The sequence below is a fragment of the Lepus europaeus genome, chromosome 18, assembly GCF_033115175.1.
Source record: "Lepus europaeus isolate LE1 chromosome 18, mLepTim1.pri, whole genome shotgun sequence".
Classification (NCBI taxonomy): domain Eukaryota; kingdom Metazoa; phylum Chordata; class Mammalia; order Lagomorpha; family Leporidae; genus Lepus; species Lepus europaeus.
The window spans coordinates 58,957,212-58,970,345 of NC_084844.1; positions in this window are offsets into that span (position 1 = coordinate 58,957,212).

A 13,134-nucleotide genomic window follows, 5' to 3' on the forward strand; every position below is an offset into this window, starting at 1 on the left:
GACAGCAAGCCTGAAGTCACTAGCCCCCGCCCCATGTGTGATGGAAGATCTCTCTTTCTTTCCCTCTGTCTCTGTAACTCTGAATTACAAGTAAATAAATAAATCTTAAAAACAAGAAGAAGGTGGCGGCTCCTGATTTGTGGGTTAGCACTCTCTTCCCCGTGTGCGCTGTCCACAGGATAGAACGTGAATGTGTTTTTCTCCAGGACCTCACAGCACGGAATGAGCTCTCCAGGAACGCTGCCACTTGCAGGTGCAGGATGTTACCGGACACCGTCTCAGAGGGTTTTTTTTTTTTTCTTCCCGTTTTGCATCATCGATTTCTAGTCCTCATTCTGATTCATCCCTTCTCTATATTCAGGACTGGAAAGAATCCAAAACAATACACAGCCACAAACACTTAACAAAACACTGCCTGGAAGACCTGAGATGCACAAGGGTCCATGGAGAGCTGCGAGCTCTGTGGAGAGCAGCCATTTAATGTTGCTCCCAAATCCACATAAGGGCTTTTGTTCTGCAGAGTCATGACGCTATCTGGAAGCAGGCCCAAGCACTTAGTTCGGGAACCCGCTGTCTCCCAGCAGTGAGAAGACCCGGTCTCCCAGCCAGAATGGCTCTTGGGGGCCGGCCTCTGGGGATGGTTGAGCTTCCTCCCTGCCACTAACACTGCAGCCCCTACCCTGCCGGCTCTTGGGTTTGTTGTTTTGTTTTTGTTTGTAAGATTTATTTATTTGAAAGGCAGGGTGACACAGAAAGAGAGATCTTCCACCTGCAGGTTCACACCCCCACCCCCGCAAATGGCTGTAATACCTGGGGCTTGTCCAGCCCAAAGCCAGGAGCCTGGAACTTCATCCGGGTCACCCACATGGGTGACAGGGGCACAAGCACTTAGACCATCTTCTGCTGCCTTCCCAGGTGCATTGGTAGCAAGTTGGATCAGAAGGGGAACCTCGAGGCTTGAACCAGCAGCCAGTATTGCAGGCAGCAGCTTAGTTCACTGTGCTACAACACTGGCCCCGCTTTAGTATTTTTAGCATTCAGGTATAATTGGCAGATTAAAAAGCATATATATAAAACTTATATGTTTCAATATATGACTACATTGTGATATGAACATCACAATAAAGATCATTAAAATCTATTTCCTCACCTGGTTATCATTTGCTTCTTGTGTTATGAAAATGCTTGACTCGATTAGCAAATTTCAAATATACATTATTAACTATAGTTACCTTGCTATGTAGATCTTCAGAGGTCATTTATTCATCTTGCCTAACCTTTTTTTAAAAGGTTTATTTATTTATTTAAAAGTCACAGTTACACAGAGAAAGAAGGAGAGGCAGAGAGAGAGGTCTTCCATCCACTGGTTCACTCCCCAGATGGCCACAACGGCCGGAGCTATGCCAATCCAAAGCCAGGAGCCAGGAGCTTCTTCCGGGTCTCCCACGCACAGGGGCCCAAGGACTTGGGCCATCTTCAACTGCTTTCCCAGGCCACAGCAGAGAGCTGGATCGGAAGTGGAGCAGCTGGGTCTCCAACTGGCACCCACATGGTGGGCCGGCACTGAAGGTGGTAGCTTTACCCGCTACACCCCTAACCTAACCTTTATACCCTTCGTGTTGGCCAGCTTCTTGGTGTTATAAACAAACACCCAAGGAAACAAATTCTATAGAGAGAAAAGGCTCACCATTTTGAAGGTTCAAGTTCAAGATCGAGTAGCCCTTATTGGTCGTGGCTGCCGGCAAAGGAGGGACCACGTGGAGGGCCAGGAAGCAGAGACACAAGCCGGGCCCCGCCCCGTTCTTCCCAGCCACCTCTCTCTTGAGAGCTACCTTCTGAGAGCACCCCCTCCCCAGTAACCTAGGCCCACCTCCTGAACACCGCAGTTGTGACGTAGGCGGGTAGGTAGCTAGGAAACAAAGAGGCGCTGACCACCTCCGGCAGCATCTGCACGGCCGCCTCTCGCCACCCAAACCCCGCAAGGCTGCAGACTGGATACCCACCTCCCTCGCCACGCACCTGAGCCTCACTTCCCACCGTGCGTGAGTCACCATGACAACCACACGCTGGCAACAAAAGGGACAAGGAAGTGAGCGGCGCTCAAGCCCCGCCCAACTTCTGCCTCATTTAAATATTCCGTTAAGGCACCACCTCCTACCCAGTAAGGGGATGACCCCAGCTTGGTGGGGACCCCAGCTCTTCCTTGCTCACGCTGAGAGGTGGGCTGCGCGTCTGAGTGTGTGCCATCCCTTTCCGTAAACCGTGCTTTCCTGTGCACCGTGCTGTCTCCTTGAGTTCTTCCACGTGGGGACATGAACTTGGAAGAGGCCCAGCTGGGGGGTCCAAGTCTCCACCCTCTTAGTACCACTTACTTATGACTTTGGGGTTTAAATGTGTGCGTGAGTTCAGGGACCAAGTTGTATTCAAACTACAGCATCTCAGCCCTGGTCCCTGAAACTCTGTCCTTCTCACACACAGCAACCATTCCATCCCCAGGCCTTTTTCTTTTTTTTTTTTCTTTTCTTTTTCTTTTTTTTTATTTATTTATTTATTTATTTTTATTTGAAAGGCAGAGTTACAGAGAGAGAGAGAGAAGGAGAGACAAAGAGAGAAAGAGATCTTCCATCGCTGGTTCACTCCCTGAAATGACTACAACAGCCGGGGCCCCTGGAACTCCGAGTCTCCCATGTGGGTGACAGGGGCCCAAGCACTTGGGCCATCTTCTGCTGCCTTCCCAGGTGCGTTAGCAGGGAGCTGGATTGGAAGTGGAGCAGCCGGGACTCATATTGGTGCTCATATGTCCATTACAAGTGGCGGCTTAACCCACTGCACCACAAGACTGGCCCCGGCTTCCATCTTAATTCAGTCCAGCATGAATCCAAAAGCCATTGTCTCATCGGCGACTGAAGATAAACTGCAGCTGTGAGCCTGTAAGAATCCAAGTGACATATTCCCAGATGTACAGGTAGCACAGGCACTGCAGACACATTTCCAGTCCAGATGGAAGTAACAGGCCAACAGAAAGAATGAACTGGATCAACGTCAGACCAAGAGCCAGGAGGTCAAACAGGAAATCTTAAAGCTCCACGGACAGCACCCAGAGTACCCCAGGGCCGAGGCACGCCCACCCCAAGGCTTTGCTGGTTGCAGCCCATGTGGTTGCTCTGTGGGGCTCTGCACACAGATCTCTGTGACTGTCCAGGGCTGGCCACTTGTCACTCTTACCCTCCTGGGTGCTAGGTTTTAGGATTTTTAGGGGCTTGGAGAAGGCCAGGAGGTGGCAAGTTAAAGTAGAAAAGACTTTATCAGGGACAGAATTGGGAGTGGGGTAAAGAGAGTGGGGGTTAGGCCTGCCCAGACAGTGGGCGGGGGTGTGAAGCCAGCTGGCATTGCATCTGAGCAGCACACCGAGCCTGTTCTTAATCTCCTTGTTGGGTGGGGGTATGCAGAGCGCCACATGGACCCTGAGAAGGTGGGGGGTGGGGATCTTGCAGCAAGGCTCCTGGGTGAAACTTACAGGGGGCTTGTCCAAGCAATAAACATTCCAGCAGCCTTTAGGTTATCTCTCTGCACCCAATTGCATAGACCCCAGTGACCTAATGGGTTCTATCCGGCCTCAGTGGCCTAAGAGTTTCCAACACTGGGGTCTCACAGTGAGGCATCACCTGATCAGGAACCTCATCAGGAGTCCAACCCTGCAGCGCAACTCTGCCTGCACCACCCCTAACTCCCTCCCCCAACACCACCACCAGGATTTCCAAGAAAAACCTCTTTCAAGGAGCTTCTTCCAGGTCTCCCACGTGGTTGCAGGGGCTCAAGCACTTGGCCCATTTTACTTGACCCATTATTCACTGCTTTCCTAGGCCATAGCAGAGAGCTGGATCAGAAGTGGAGCAGCCAGGGCTCGAACCAGTGCCCACAGGGGATGCTGGCATTGCAGGAGGCAGCTTTATCTGCTACACCACAGCACCAGCCCCTGGGAAATTTTCATGTGCCCTAAACCCACCTTTGGTTATGGTCAGATCTGCTGGTAAAATATTTCACTGTTATTCATTTTAATTACATCATTTTTCAAGTTTCCTTTTTTTATTTGATAGAATTAGACAAGAGACAGACTTTTTTTTTTTTACAAAGAAATTTATTAACCTTTGTTTCAAACTTTATTCCCAGGCTTCTTCAGCTTAATTAGCCGCAAAGAATGAAGTGTGTATAAGCAAGAGACAGACTTTTTTCATCTACTGGTTCACTCCCTAGATGGCTGCAATAGCCAAGGCTGGACAGACAAGGGCTACAGCTGGAAGCCAAGAACTCCGTCCAGGTCTCCTACATGGGATAGCAGGAACCCAACTCCTTGGGCTATCACCTGCTGCCACCTCGGTGTGCTTTAGCAAGAAACTGAAGTCAGGATTCAGTGACAGGGCTCAGGTATGCTGATAAAGGATTCAGGCATCTTAACCAAAATCCTAACCACTAGGCTAAAAACCTGTCCCTGTTTTTCAAATATAAAGATTCAGGTTCTCTATCGAAATGTGTAATCCTGACTTGAAGCTTCTACCTACAAGCTTAGTTGCCCGGGGGTTTGTTGAAGTGAACACATCGTGATCAGAATCCCCTGTGTTACAGCACGCCTTGTCCTACTGTGTGCCTGGACAACATTTATTTATTTATTTATTTAGAGTGCTAGTCAACAAATATGAAAAAGTTTAGGAAAAAAAAATCGGGGCCGGCGCCATGGTGCACTAGGTTAATCCTCCGCCTGCAGTGCTGGCATCCCATATGGGCGCCAGTTCGAGTCCTGGCTGCTCCTCTTCCCATGCAGCTCTCTGCTATGGCCTGGGAAAGCAGTAGAGGATGGCCCAAGTCCTTGGGCCCCTGCACCCATGTGGGAGACCAGGAGGAAGCTCCGGCCGTTGAGGCCATCTGGGGAGTGAACCAATGGATGGAAGACCTTTCTCTCTGTCTCTCTCTCTCACTGTCTGCAACTCTACCTGTCAAATAAATAAATAAAATATTTTTTTAAAAAATAAAAAGAAAAAAAAATGGAGGTCTGTTCCAGAAAAATTAGTCTTTGCTTCTTGCAGGCAGTCAGGGCTGTTAACAGTCCTGGCATCTGTTAACTCAGTCAACAATTGAGATCACTCACCAGGAGCTCAATTCCTACAAAAACCAGTCATTCCTAAGGGCAGAGCTCTTCTGGGTCCCCATCCCAAGCCCCGGGATTTTTCCCAGTGACACCCTGAACACTACTTGCAGTCGCCACAAGCCCTGCGCATGCGCACACCCTGCTCAGAGTCTCGGGGTCTCAGCAGTGTCTGCAACACTGGGAGCCCACAGGGGCAGGTGGCCCCGAGGGGCAGGGAGACCTCACTTCCTGCTGGGTCTCCGTGTTCCCCCTGGATCTTGGCCTTGTGATGTTTGATGCAATCGTCCCAGTGTCTCATAATTCCGTTCAGCATTTCTTGTTGTTCTCACAGAGAGATCAAAGAATCCCCACCACCTCATCCGTGGCCAGAAGCAAAATTCTCCCTGATCCTCCCTCGAGACTCAAGTTTGGGTCTTCCCCTCCTGAGCCTGCAGCAAGAGGTGCTCTTTCCCCACTGGTGTATTTTTTTTATTTAAAGATTTACTTATTCGTTTGAAAGGCAGAGAGAGAGAGAGAGAGATTTATATGCCCCAAATTCGTACAACAGCTGGGGCTGGGCCAGACCAAAGCTAGGAGCAGGGAACTCAATCCAGGTCTCTCATGTAGGGGACAGGGACCAGACAATCCTTGAGCCATCACCTGTTGTTGTCCAGGGTGTGCATTAGCAGGCAGCTAGGACTGAACCCAGGTACTCCCATGCAGGTTTATCACTAGACTAAATGCCCCCTGAAAGATTTAAGAAATCTCCTTGAGCCTTGAAGAAGAAGAGCAGTGCTGGGTATGTCTAGAGTTTACTAGTATTCTTTTGCTTTTTAAGATCTATTTATTTATTTGAAAGACAGAGTTGCAGAGAGGCAGAGGCAAGGGTGGGGGGGAGTCTTCCATCCGCTGGTTTACTCCTCAAATGACCACAATGGCCAGAGCTGAACTGATCAGAAGCCAGAAGCCAGGAGCCTCTTCCGGGTCTCCCATGTGGGAACAGGGGCTCAAGCACTTGGGTCATTGTCCACTGCTTTCCCAGGACACAGCAGAGAGCTGGATCAGAAGAGGAGCAGCCGGGACTCGAACCAGCGTCCATATGGATTGCCAGCACTGCAGGTGGAGGGCAAACCTACTGAGCCAAGTGGCATCTTAACCACTGTGCCAAACACCTGCCTGCTATTTCATTTTTTGGGTGTTCACTAAGGCAAATTTAATTACTTTTAGATAATGAAATGGTCTTTATTTATTTGACTCTGCAAAAACAAATAAAATGTTGAAAATGTGACAGCAGTAGGAGTTAAAACTCTACACAGGAGGAACAGGATAGCCCATGTACTGTTAGTGGGACTTCAAAATGATACAGTCACTTTGGGAAACAGCTTGAAAATGTCTTTGAAAGTTGAAGATAGAGGGCTGGTGTTGTGGCACAGTGGGTTAAGCTTCTGACTATTGTGCCAGCATCCACATAGTCACTGGTTCAAGTCCCAGCTGCTCCATTTCTGATCCAGCTCCCTGCTAATGTGCCTGGGAAAGCAGGAGAAGATGGCCCAAGTGCTTGGGCCCCTCCCTCCACATAAGAGAACTGATGAAGTTTCAGGCTCCTGGCTTCAGCCTGGCCCAAACTGAAAGGGACGTTGTGGCTACTTGGGGAGTGAATGACCCAGCCATCCCACTATGGAAAATAACAACCTATGACCATAAAGTGACTATTTCAGGAATATCCGTAGGAGCTTATTTCCAGTACACAATAACTGAAAACAATGCAGGGGGCATTAGCAGATGAATTCAAGAGCAAATTCTAGTATGTTCATGCTATGTCTGCCATGCCGGGCTGAACCACAGACACAGAAACCGCACCGATAAATCTCAAAAGAATCAATGCTGAGTGAAAGGGGCCAGGCAAAAACACCGTGTGCTGTGTGGTGAGATCGATTATTTTAAACCCCCAGAAAATGCAGCCTAATCAACAGTAGCAGAGCAGATGATTGGTCGCTCAGTGAGGGAGGCGGGCAGAGGGCGACCACAAAAACCAGGAGGATGCTTTTCAGGGTCACCAATGTGACTGTTCACAACCTAAGTGGGACGATGGGTTCACACAGGAATATACTCATTAAATGGTAGTCTTTTTTAAAAAAAGGATTCATTTTGTTTATTTGCAATACAGAGTTACAGAGAGAGGTAGAACCAGAGAGAAAGAGAGGTCTTCCATCCACTGCTTCACTCCCCAATTGGCTGCAACGGTCAGAGCTGTGCCAATCCAAAACCAGGAGCCAGGAGCCTCTTCGGGATCTCCCACACAGGTGCAGAAGCCCAAGGACTTGGACCATCTTCTATTGCTTTCCCAGGCCATAGCAGAGAGCTGGATGGGAAGTGGAGCAGCCAGGACTCAAACTGGTGCCTATATGGGATGCCGGCACTGCAGGCAGTGGCTTTACCTGCTACGCTTCAGCGCTGGTCCCAAAGTGTAGTCTTTTTTTTTGTTTTAAGATTTATTATATATTTATTTGAAAGTCAGAGTTACACACAGAGAGAAGGAGAGGCAGAGAGAGAGAGAGAGAGAGAGAGATCTTCCAGCCACTGGTTCACTCCCCAATTGGCCGCAGTGGCCAGAGCTGAGCTGATCCGAAGCCAGGAACCAAGAGCTTCTTCTGGGTCTCCTATGCGGGTGCAGGGGCCCAAGTACCTGAGCCACCTTCCACTGCTTTCCCAGGCCATAGCAGAGAGCTGGATCGGAAGTGGAGCAGCTGGGACTCAAATCAGCGCCCATATGGGATGCCAGCACTGCAGGCGGCGGCTTTACCGGCTACGCCACAGCCCCACCAAACTGTAGTCTTGAAGTCTGTGATTCTGTGTGTGTGGCGGTCAGGCCTCAACAAGGCTGTTCTTTTAGAATTTTCACATACTCCTCAGAAAAATCATGGTGGGTCTTTTTTTAAAAAAAATTTATTTATTTGGAAGACAAAGTAACAGAGAGAGAGAGAGAGAGAGAGAGATTTTTCATCCTCTGGTTCATTCTCCCAGTGGTCGCAACAGCCAGGGCTGGTTCAGGCTGAAGCCAGGAGTCAAGAACTCCATCTGGGTCTCCCACCTGGGTGGCAGAGACCTAAGCAATTTGGGCCATATCTTCCACTGCTTCCCCAGGCACATTTCCTGGACAGAACCCAGCAGGAAGGGAGCATAGGTCCTCAGCGGCCTCAGCTCCCTCTCCAGCCTCCTAACAGCACAGCTCCTTCTCCATAGGTGGGCACACTGAAGGACTCTGGGAAGAAATTTGCTGCAGGACTGGGTTGCCTCATAGCTGGTTAAGCCTCTGTCTGCAGGGCTCGCATCCCATGTGGGAGCTGGTTGGAGTCCTGGCTGCTCCTCTTCTGATCCAGCTCTCTGCTACGGCCTGGGAAAGCAGTGGAAGATGGCCCAACAGCTTGGACCCCTGCACCCACGTGGGAGACCTGGAAGAAGCTCCTGGCTCCTGGCTTCGGATCGGCCTAACTTCGGCCAGCCATTGAGGCCATTTGGGAGTGAACGAGTGAATGGACGATCTTCTCTCTTGGTCTCTCCCTTTCTCTCTCTGTAACTCTGCCTCTCAAATAAATAAATACATCTTTTTAAAAAGATTTTATCTTGATTGTCATCTTTGTGTCAATCTGATGAACTAGGGGTCTCATGAAAAACTTTAACAACAAGGCTTTGCTCTCCATTATTTAGATAATCCCTATTGTTTCATTTTCTCCACAGTATTTGTACATACAGTATCTTGTTACCATACCCTAGGTCCCTACTTTTGTTTTCATCCTTTGACTTTGAATACAATGTGGAAATTATTTTCCTAGAAAAGTTGAAAAAGTGGGATATCTAAGGATACATTACCAAGATATTATGCAGTGTAAAGATTGCCATGAGAGGCTGGCGCTGTGGCGCAGTGCTTAACGCCCCGGTCTGCGGCACCGGCATCCCATATGAATACCAGTTCGAATCCTGGCTGCTCTGTTTCCGATCCAGCTCCTTGCTGATTACCTGGGAAGTCGCTGGAAGATGATCCAAGTCTTTCGGCTCCTGCACCTACGTGGGAGACCCTGAAGAAGCTCCTGGCTCCAGGCTTCAGATCAGCTCAGCTCCAGCTGTTGTGGCCATTGAGGGAATGAAGCAACAGATGGAAGACCTCTCTCTCTGTCTCTACCTTTCTCTGTAACTCTTTCAAATAAATAAAAGAAATCTTAAAGAAAAAGATTGCTGAGAATAGAAATAGTACTAAGAACAGTGGTGGCCAGCGCCGTGGCTCACTAAGCTAATCCTCCGCCTGCGGCACTGGTACTCCAGGGTCTAGTCCTTGTTAGGGCACCGGTTCTGTCCCGGTTGCTCCTCTTCCAGTCCAGCTCCCTGCTGTGCCGGGAAGGCAGTGGAGGGTGGCCCAAGTGCTTGGGCCCTGTACCCGCATGGGAGACCAGGAGGAAGCACCTGTCTCCTGGCTTTGGATAGGCACAGCGCCAGCCGTATCGGCCATTTGGGGGGTGAACCAGCAGAAGGAAGACCTTTCTCTCTGTCTCTCTCATTGTCTAATTCTGCCTGTCAAAAAAATAAATAAATAAAAATAATAAATAATAAAAAACAAAGAACAGTGGTATAGTCTTACCTATATTCACATAACTTTTAATATTTCTTCACTATATTATTTGTCTGCTTAATAGAAATATCTCTCAAATTTTCTTTCCTTTCTCATAATGTATATACACACACACAAACACACACATGCATACACACATAATATTTTTCCTGAATTATCAGACGTTGTTAAATGTGTTAACAGCCATTCACCCCTAAACACTTTCAAGGGTTTCTCCTAGGAATTGAGACCTTCTCTAACATGGCCACAATGCTGTTAGCAACATCCATGACTTAAATCTCAATATAATACCTCTACCCATTATACGTCCCCTTTTGTAATTTTCCAAAGGACTCAAAATGTTCTTTTTACTTCTCAATTATGAGATGCAGTGTAAGGAGCAGAAATTAAATAGTTTCATCATAATATTAACAAGAAATAAGCAAGAGCTTGAGCGTGGACTGGATAAGAACCATCCATGGCTCACACACACCCTCCTGGGGATGTTTCAGCCCTACACTGACTGCCAAAAGTGTATATAAACTGCAGAGTGCAGAGGTCCAGAGAGACTCTGAACAGACTCTCCTGAGAATGGTAAAGCGAAAGCTCCAGGTCGACCCAGCCGACACCCCAATGTCTCCTGCAAGAGCCTTCCAGTCAGCCCTGTGCTCATCCAGCTTTGAGACCTCGGCTGCCCAACGAGACCTGTTCCTGGCTCAGAGGTACCACCTGTGCAGGCACTGTGCAGCTCCATTCTGCTGGGAATAAATCCCCACTGGGACGCTCCAGCCTCTGTGGCTAAGACTACCTCGCAAGGAGTACCAAAGGCATTTTGGAACCCTTGGGTGTTTGGTTTTCGTTGTGTATTGTGTTGATTGAGAAGTGTAAACTTCCCCCTGGATAATAACATCCTTGTTGGAACCAACACTGCCATCTGGTTCACTCCCCAAATGACTGCAATGGCTGGGGCTGGGCCAGGCCGAAGCCAGGAACCAGGAACTCTATCTGGGTCTTCCTTCTGGGTAGCAGGGGCTCAAGCATTTGGGCTATCTTCTTCTGCTTTTCCCAGGCCATTAGCAGGAAGCTAGATTGGAAGTGGAGCAGCTGGGGCTTGAACTGGAGCCACAGACAGTGACTTAACCAGCTATGCCACAATGCCAGCCCCAAGACTGTTTTATTAGCCTCGGTTTCTTTCTTTTTTTTTTTTTTTTTTTTTTTTAAGACAGGCAGAGTGGACAGTGAGAGAGAGAGACAGAGAGAAAGGTCTTCCTTCTGCCGTTGGTTCACCCTCCAATGGCTGCTGCGGCCGGTGCGTCGTGCTGATCCGAAGGCAGGAGCCAGGTGCTTCTCCTGGTCTCCCATGCAGGTGCAGGGCCCAAGCACCTGGGCCATCCTCCACTGCACTCCCTGGCCACAGCAGAGAGCTGGCCTGAAGAGGGGCAACCGGGATAGAATCTGGCGCCCCGACCGGGACTAGAACCCAGTGTGACGGCGCCGCAAGGCGGAGGATTAGCCTATTGAGCCGCAGCACCGGCCAGCCTCGGTTTCTTGTTCATGCATCCTTTATTTGATTTTATTGTATAGGTTGATCAGTGCTCCTGTTGTCTGCCCATAGACCTTGTTGTAGAGAGATTATGTTCTATTAATATTCTCCAGAACTTTTTTAAAAAAGATTTATTCTTTTTTTAAAAATTTTTTTTTGACAGGCAGAGTGGATAGTAAGAGAGAGAGACAGAGAGAAAGGTCTTCCTTTTTGCCATTGGTTCACACTCCAATGGCCGCTGCGGCCAGCGCATTTCGCTGATCCAAAGCCAGGAGCCAGGTGCTTCTCCTGGTCTCCCATGCAGGTGCAGGGCCCAAGGACTTGGGCCATCCTCCACTGCCTTCCCGGGCCATAGCAGAGAGCTGGACTGGGAGAGGGACAACCGGGATAGAATCCGGCACCCCGACCGGGACTAGAACCTGGTGTGCCGGCGCCACAAGGCGGAGGATTAGCCTGTTAAGCCACGGCGCCGGCCTAAAAAAGATTTATTCTTTAAAAGACTTATTTATTTGAAAAACAGGGTATGTCCAATTTTCTGAGACTTTGTATCCTTTCTTTTACCTTTTGTCAACAGTTCTGGTGTTTCTGTTGAGTTTGAGCCATTCAATCCTCCAAAAATTCCACCCCCGACATCCTTGGCAGAGTATTCCAATCACATACTATGGGAAGGTGCTCCTTTTCAATAGAGTCCCCTGTATGGCACTGTACATTCTGCCCTCCTTGGTCCAGCAGCCTCAGGATCAAGAACCCTAGACACTGCTCTGATTCCTACCAACACCTAAAAGTTACAGCCTGCAGCAATCTCAACCCATAACACACAGGTCAGGCCCAGAATCTCCTGTTTGGGTTTATGTTAACTTGACCCTAGTTATTGGTCTAGGAGCCAGGAGGGAAAGAAAGGGTATATCCTGAGATGGGCACTGGTTTTATTGCAAACAAAAGGCTTCTGTCTGTATCTGTATCTAAGTCTAAATACAGACTTGCTATGTAACTGCTTTGACCAAGAGTGGGAGAGTAATGGTGTCACGTGACTTCCAAGGCTATGTCATAATCAGCCATGGAGTGTCCCCCCCCCCCCTGCTCACTGAACTACTCACTTTGGAAGCCCAGAGTCGCCTTGTAACAAATCCAGCTACCCCGAGTCTTTCCTGCTTCGGACACCATATTTAGGCACTCCTGTGAAATCCAAGCTGAACTCGTCTATAAGCCATCTCAATCCAGGTATGAGACATGTGAGCAAAAACTCCATCTTGGAAGTAAACACAGCCATCAAATCATCTCAACCGAGGCTACAAACAAAATGGGGGAGAAGAGCTCCTCCCCACAGAATCCAAGAACACAATAAAATGATTGTTCTGAGGTGGTTTGTTAACAGAATAGATCGTAGAAACAACTGAAATGTTTTATCCTCTTATTTTCCCGAATTTTATGGATTTTCGTTTCGTGTTTTATATTACTCTTCTTCCATCTGAGTCTGAGGAGACACGCCGAACCTTTAACAGTGAATGTTTTCGCCAAGTAAATCCTAAACCAGCACTTCAGGTCTTTCTGCCTTTAGACTCGCGCCTTTCCACTCCAATTATTCTGACCTCCAGTTTCCTCTGGGTGATCGGCGCGGGGCTTCAACTCCCAAGGGCTGCCCTAGCTTCTGGGACCGCCAAGTTGTCTACCAGACCCGTCTCTGCCCGGCGAAACTTTGAAGTTGGCTTCAGAGCCTTGCAGGTTCAACAAGCAAGTCATAGTGATGGGTGGAGGAGGTTGCCATGGAGACAGGTCCAGGGCCAGAGGCTCCGGAGGGCGGAGGTGGGAGGGGGGGGCCGGAGCTCGGCCTCCGATTGGCTGTGCGGGCGCGCAGCGTTCCCCTGG